The 6,000-nt window shown below is 47.4% G+C and overlaps 1 protein-coding gene across 6 annotated transcripts in view; it reads left to right on the top strand.

Annotated features, from left to right (window-relative positions):
* Positions 1–2,641: 2,641 nt before the first annotated feature.
* GALNT13 (polypeptide N-acetylgalactosaminyltransferase 13) overlaps positions 2,642–6,000 on the top strand; it is a 228,686-nt gene continuing 225,327 nt past the window's right edge. For 4 of the 6 annotated variants that reach the window (XM_087920195.1, XM_087920192.1, XM_087920197.1 and 1 more), the window contains exon 1: positions 2,658–3,033. The gene's annotated coding sequence lies outside the window, so the exon portion shown is untranslated. Of the gene's footprint in view, positions 3,034–3,776; positions 3,824–6,000 lie in introns of those variants that run through there. The other 2 variants (XM_026697214.2, XM_087920193.1) reach the window with 2 other exon arrangements.

Here is a 6,000-nt window from a genome sequence, read left to right as displayed (position 1 = left end):
TTTTGCCATGATGGTTAATGGAAGACAGCTAATATTCCTGTAATAGTGCAGAACCTGCTCTTATTTCTGCAGCCACCAATATGGCTTGTGAGGTGTCAAAAAAAAACTCCCATTCTTTTACGAAGCTACTGCTGCAGGATTTTTTTAAAAATCCCAAAACTTTTATTTAAAAACAATCTAAGCTCTTTACACACTTCCACAAAAAGAACAATGAGCCTGATAGGATATTAGAACTATCCTCAATTTTTTAAAATTTCTATTTCTTTTCCAACACCACAATGGTGATGGTCTCTTCATCCTGATTACTTTTTATGTGTCGTTTAAATATTTTTTCCTTTGTTGGAGAATGAAAAATGCCTCTGTTTGTACAACCTGATCTTGACTTGTTTAATATTAATGTGGTCCCAGCTTGCTATTTCTTCCAAGCTTTGTAGAGAAAACACTCATATTAATTTTAATTAACTAAAACGAACGATCTCAGCAGGTGGCAGCATTGGCCAATGCTGTCTCTCTTTGGCAGGTAAGCAGGGTCAGCCTTGATTAATCCTTGAGAAAGCACCAGAAGATGTCAGGGTTGTAGCCTTGATGGAGGGTCCCAAAACCTTTGGAAGGCAAATGATTTCTATAGCATTGCCAACAAAACTGCATGGATAGAGTCACCATGTGTGAAGGGGCTCCTTCCATAAGGAACCCAGAAGCACTTGCCCATCATGGCTGGCCTCAAAAAGCTAATTAGGGTTACAAGGGAAGTTCTTGCTCCCTTTTTGTCTGCCAGCAAGTTCTGCTCACCGGTCGATTACATCTGCTTATTTCAGCTGCCTCACTCTTTCTCTTCCCCACCAAATGGGTTAAGGATTAAGGCATTGATCACCGGCTGACAGTTATCTCTGTGGATTTATGTACCCACTTGCCTTATTTCAACAAGGATATCACACTAATTATGTTCACAGCAGGTCAAAACTTTTTCAGAGGGAGGTTTTTACACTGGCGCCAGGCAAAAGACAACCATGATACACTGTTGTACAACAGTTTGGGGAAGTGAAACTCTACAAGACAATACAGAACGGCTCTTTATGACTGAAGGGAGAATGCTATGGATGCATCCACAAAGTCATAAGAGTCTACCTATATACAACACGTCTCCAAGCCTCCTGCCCTCAGGACAACATTCATTGTCTTTAGCAATGGCTATATAGTTTGGGTCGATTGGAAATGTAGTTCCAGGATCCCCAGAGGCCATCAGCCTGAAGATGCCCGTGGAAAGCTGCCATACACGTGTAATTATTGCAATTAAGTCTTACTTAAAAACCTTTGGGATTAACAGCCAAGGAACAGGCGCAGAAAGCTTGGGTTGTTGCGTTCAGGAGCAAAACCTTCAGTTTTCGATTAAGAAAAAAAAGCCACTCATCCTAAGCTAGGATCCAATCCTAAGGGGAAGGGAGTGAAACCAAAAGCCAGGTCCTCCCACAGGGGGCGCAGTATGGCATCCCTACTGAGAAACCAAAGGGGAAATGATGACCCTCTATACTTTTATTTATTTTTATTTAATTTGATTTGTCAATCGCTTACAAGATAATAGGTATAAGTATAAACATAATTATGAATACATGAAATCAGGGGTGGGATTCTACCAGTTCGCACCTATTCGCTAGAACCGGTTGTTAGAAGAAATTACTGGCCTAATCCTGTAAGGAAGGCAGGAAACATTCTGGTGTTGCTTACAGAAACTGCCTCTCTGTTAACCCTTATTACATTCTTGGTAAGACTAGACTTCCTGTCTCTGGAACGTCTCTGGAGCTTTTTTCCCCTCCTTTGCTGGTACTTTGCTTGTGTGGAGTGACCATTCAAAGTTACAATGGCACTGAAAAAAAGTGACTTATGACCCTTTTTCACACTTACAACTATTGCAGCATCCCCACAGTCATGAGAGACCAGGCGAGGAGATTCGTGCCTCAATGTGAGGGGTGTTGAGTTGGCCATGCCCAGCCAGTCACATGACCACCAAGCCATACCCACCACCTAAGCCACTCCCACAGAACCGGTTGTTAAAAAATGTGAATCCCACCCCTGCATGAAATGGATACATATAAGAAAAATAAAAGAAACCATAGGACAGGGACGGTAGGCACCTTGGTGCGCTTATACCATGCAACCTACCCACGCCTTCCTAGATCCATGCTTCCCGCAGCAAAACTATAGATCTTCCCAGTCATGAAAGAAGCAGATTCCATTTTAAGCAAAGCAAAGCAAGGCAGCATTACAGCGACGGCGTTGTACGCGAAAGGGATAAAAGGAAAGCCCCCTCCCTCTCCACCAGCTCGTTAGCTTCAGATCCCCACCCCGCTCCTCCCTTCGGAGACTTGGATGGTCCAGGCACGCCAAAGCCGCTCAAAAGAGCTCGAAGGGCGGGCCGGTTACGTAAACGATCCCAGCAGCCCGAAGGAGAAGGCGGACCGGCCTCCTTTACTGGCGGAGGAGGGCGCAGAAGGGAGAGCGTAACTCGCCTCGCGTAACCCATTTGCCGCCTCACTTCTCTGGGCGGAGAGAGAGGGAGAGAGAGAGGGGGGGGGTCGATTACGTAAAGGCTCCAGCCCAGGTCCAGCCAATCCCCTGGGCGATTTTTTAGAGGCGGAGCCGGAGGGGGGGGGGAAAGGGGGCGTGACTTAGCCGAGCTGCCTCGCGTCTGTGCCGTGGTTTGATAATATTAGTAACAGCCCCGGCAGCGGCGGCGGCGGCTGCGGTGTGGACGCTGCTCTCGTTTCATCCCGGAGGAGGAGTGGCGGCGAGGGGGGAGTGGGGAACCGAAGCCCTCTCCACCCCGAACAGCGGAGCAGAAAGCCGGCCGAGGAAACCCGCGAGATGAAGGAGCCTCCTCTGGCCCCGCTGGAGATTTGCCCCCGTCAGGCGTGTCCTTTTTAATCGAGGCGGCGGGGGGGAGGGAGGCGCTCCGAGGGGCGCCGCGTCCAAGTGGGGAGACGGGCTTTCTCCTCCGAGAGCCTCAGCGCGGCGGCGAGGCGAGCTGACTCTTGGCAGGTAAGCCGCGAAAGGGGCGGCCAGCCGGGTGGAAGGGAGGGAGAGCGACGGGGGGAGGCGAGAGCTGCTACCGACTGCCGGCGCATCTCCAAGGCAAGGGTGGGGTGGGAAGGAGGACTTGCCCGCACAGGGTCCCGTCTACGTGTGGGAGGTGGGCTCTGACCGTGGGGAGGTGGGGGGAATTTGGCAAGGCAAGCGCGTGAGAAACGGGGGTGGGGTGGAGAAACGACCCGTAACTTTGGCCAGCGTCTGCCCCCCCAAATGTCTGGCGGCGGCGGCGGCAGCAGCAGCGCGCGATTCCCCGGTTGCGAGAGGCTTGCGCGCGGCAATCGCTCGGGTTCCCGGGCTGGTTTGCAGAGGCGCGCCAGGCCGGAGGAGCAGCGGTTAACTTTCTGCTTCTCTTAAAAAGCAGCGGCTTTTAAGGGTGGTGGTTTTTTGGGGGGGAGGGGGTGGGAAGCCTTCCGTCGTAGGGTGGTTGGTGGTGAATCGGTGGATGGGGAGCCCCTATCCCGGAGGCAGGGTTGGAGCGGCTGGATTGGAGGACGAAGAAGAAGAAGAAGAAGAGGAAAAGGAGGAGGAAGAGGAGGAGGAGGAGGAGGAGCGGGCGCGTTCGCTTCTTCATTTTTGTTATTTCTTTCCCCCCCCCTTTTGTTTTAATGAAATGAATCCTCTTGGCTGGTGCGAAAACGGCCCCTTCTCCTTCAAACGCGGAGGGCAGCTTGCCGTCTTCGCTTTTGAGGCCGAGGGGAAGCGAGAGAGCAGGGCTGCTCTCTTTCCCAAACCCAGCGAAGTACGCAGTAAGGTCTCGCACGGGACTCCGTGCCCCCCCCCCTCCCCGGGGTCTCTTGGCTCCTTAAAAGACGCGAGCCGGGCGATAAACCGCGCCGCCGCCGCCTTGGAAAGATGACCCGGGAAAAGAGGCTTTCCTTTTAATTCCATCCCTCTGGGGCGGTGGTGGCTTGAGGGCAAAAGCGTCCTGCCCGCTTAAGGCACAGCTGGTGCTGATTGTCGGCTTGCTTGGCTGCGGATCACGGACTCAGGACCGGGTGGGCGGATGAAAGGATCGAGAGAGGAGGCTTTAAGCACTTCGTGTTCCTTCCTTTCTTTTTCGCTGGGAGGTTGTTACTGCGGAGGAATTCGTCTCACATGGGCTCTCCTTCGCATCATGGTTCCACTTGAAAGATAAGGAAGAAAAAAATACTAGGGTAGTGAGGAATCCTTAGAATTGGGCGGGTTGCTCAGGATTTTCTGTATGGTCGAGCCACTGGATTCTGTTTTTTTTTATTATTATTAAATGTCAGAAGTCAGCTGGGGAATAGGGCACTGGTGTCCTTGGACACATCTAAACTCCTTTTCCCTGGATAGTAAGCCAACATGCCTGTCCGGAATGTTCATTTCTCTCCTCGCCAACATATTTGAGCTATACAGACTGGATTTTGAAATGTACTCTTTTGGTTGCCCCTTGATCCCTTAAAATCTTTGCTTTCCCCTTCCCTCCCCCCAATCCTCTCTACTTCCCAGTTTCTAATTGGGATAATGCAGCTAAGATCCATCGTGCTCTTAGGTACCGTTGTTTATAAAGCATGCAAAATCTTAACCCCAAAGTGTAATTTTTTTCCCCAGTGAAACATGGCTGTTTACATTTTGCAAAGATTTTGGAATCAAATCAGTATTGTGTATAAAAGAGATGCAGTGCATCCATGAATTGGATATAATGTGTCACCTTGTCCAGCAAATACACTCAAATTTTAGTAGATCTTCATGTTTAGGTATTCTTGGAATTTCTGTCTGTGTATATTTGCTCAAAGCTAATAGCAAGTCTTTTTTATAAATAAGCATGCCTTTAAACTTCATGGGAACTTCTGAGTAAATATGGAAAAATCAGGTAGTTAAGCTGAAATCTTACATATATCCCCTTTATGAGGAAATAGGTATAAAAACGGTGTATTTCTGTCTGTTGGTTTTCCTCTCAGTCCTATATGAAAGGAGAAAAATTCCTGTAATTATTCAAATCTGTGATGATGCTTGCCATTCTAAATACAGAATAAAGTAATTTTGAAGTTTGCTTGGCAATCGACATTGCTTAAATGAGCTCTTGAGAATATGTGGTTGTAAATCAGTGCTCAGAAATGATACAATTTAAGATGACGTATTTACCTATTGGCCATAGTACTAAAAAGAGGCATTTCAGTATTTTGACTACAGGCTGCCATTAACTATATGGACTCTATGCCGAGTGGTAGTCTCACAGGAGAAAGCAGCCATGAAATTATTTTTTTTCAGAACCTCAAGATCTTGTACTTGATTGCATATTACTTTAGGGTCTCACTTTTTTGACTTACTAAAAATTGTTATGCCAGGCTACATGTTTTTGTTTTGTTTTTAAATGTTTTTAAATGCTTATATAGCAGAAAAACATTAAGATCAAACATATGGTCTAGATTTATATGTAATACATATAGTTGAGACTGCTTTCGGTCTAGGAAAAAGAGATGCCATGACAAGAATTAGTGTTCTTTAGCAAAATAAAGCTGGTAATGAGAATGGTATGGTATACTATACAGTTTCTTTAGGATATCATCTTAACTAAGTCTCTTGAGAATGCACCCGAGATCCTGTGTTGGAGATTATTTTCTACGTTAACTGGAGGGTTGGGGACATTCTTATAATTTGTGATCCTTTGTCATATCCCAGGAATAGCTGTACAGTTAATGAATATTCCAGGGAAAGAATGCATTACCAAAGAGCACTTTGCTCCTCACAAGTACTGTGTTTCTCCAACAATACAGCCTCCACCAATAGGAAGGCCCAGCATGATTTCTAGGCATGAGGTGAAATTAAGCCCCACCCCCAAAATTTAGGCCTATTTAATCCATGCGTTTCCCCACCATTTCTCACATTGTTCGTTAAAACTACACGAGGTGAAGAGAAACGGGGGGGAGGGGCGGGAGAAAAGTTGCCTTTAGG

Source organism: Pseudonaja textilis, chromosome 1 (assembly GCF_049901715.1).
Source record: "Pseudonaja textilis isolate UNSWEBS1 chromosome 1, rPseTex1.2, whole genome shotgun sequence".
NCBI classification, from domain to species: Eukaryota; Metazoa; Chordata; class Lepidosauria; order Squamata; family Elapidae; genus Pseudonaja; species Pseudonaja textilis.
The sequence above is the reverse complement of the archived record's forward strand: the minus strand, read 5'-3'. Positions and strand labels throughout refer to the sequence as shown.